The sequence below is a fragment of the Cebus imitator genome, unplaced genomic scaffold (assembly GCF_001604975.1).
Source record: "Cebus imitator isolate Cc_AM_T3 unplaced genomic scaffold, Cebus_imitator-1.0 Scaffold385, whole genome shotgun sequence".
Lineage (NCBI taxonomy): Eukaryota > Metazoa > Chordata > Mammalia > Primates > Cebidae > Cebus > Cebus imitator.
The window spans coordinates 1,301,698-1,302,591 of record NW_016107700.1 but is presented as its reverse complement, the minus strand read 5'-3'; positions in this window follow the sequence as shown (position 1 = coordinate 1,302,591).

The window sequence follows — 894 nt, the reverse complement described above, 5'->3', positions numbered from 1 at the left end:
AAAAAAAAAAAGAATAAAAACATGAAAAACAAATGGCCAGGCATGGTGGCTCAAACTTGTAATCCCAGCACTTTGGGAGGCTGAGGTGGGAGGTTCCCTTGAGCCCAAGATTTCAAGACTGGGCAACATAGATGTATATATAATATTTTAAATCTATGATGAAAGTATATATATTTAGTTTATGATAAAGGTTAAATTCAAGAGCAGTGAGAAAAGGGTAGACTGAATGTTGAGGTAACTGGTCATACATTCAGAAAAAAATTCAAGTCAAATTTCTATATCAACATGCCCAAACTATATTCTTGAACAAATTAATTGAGAGCCTAAATATAAAAATAGTAAATTACAAAAGGCCTAAAAGAAATTTTAAAAATAATTTTTTGGCATGAAAAACATTTCTGGGCAGTACACAAAACCTAAAATAGATAAGAAAAAAATGCTTAAAGTTGATTTTGTCACACTTTTAAAATGTTTTTACAATAAAAATTATAGATAAAATTAAAAGCCAGAAAAGAAATATTCACAATATCCATTACCAGACAAATAATTAATATTGAAAACATACAAAGAGCTCTTACAAATCAATAAGACAAGCTCTATGCAACATTTAAAAGAATATCTAATTAAATATTCTACAAACTTTTGAGAGAAGAGAAAAATAAAGAACATTTTCAAACTCATTTATGGGGCTGATATAAACTTGATACCCAAATTAGTGATGAGCAGTAAGAGAAAGGAATATTAAAAGCCAATCTATCTTATGAACATAGATGCAAAAATCCCACATAAAATATTAACAGATTGGGCTGAGTGCAGTGGCTCATGCCTGTGATCCTAGCACTTTGGGAGGCTGAGGCAGGTGGATCACCTGAGGTCAGGAGTTCAAGACCAGCC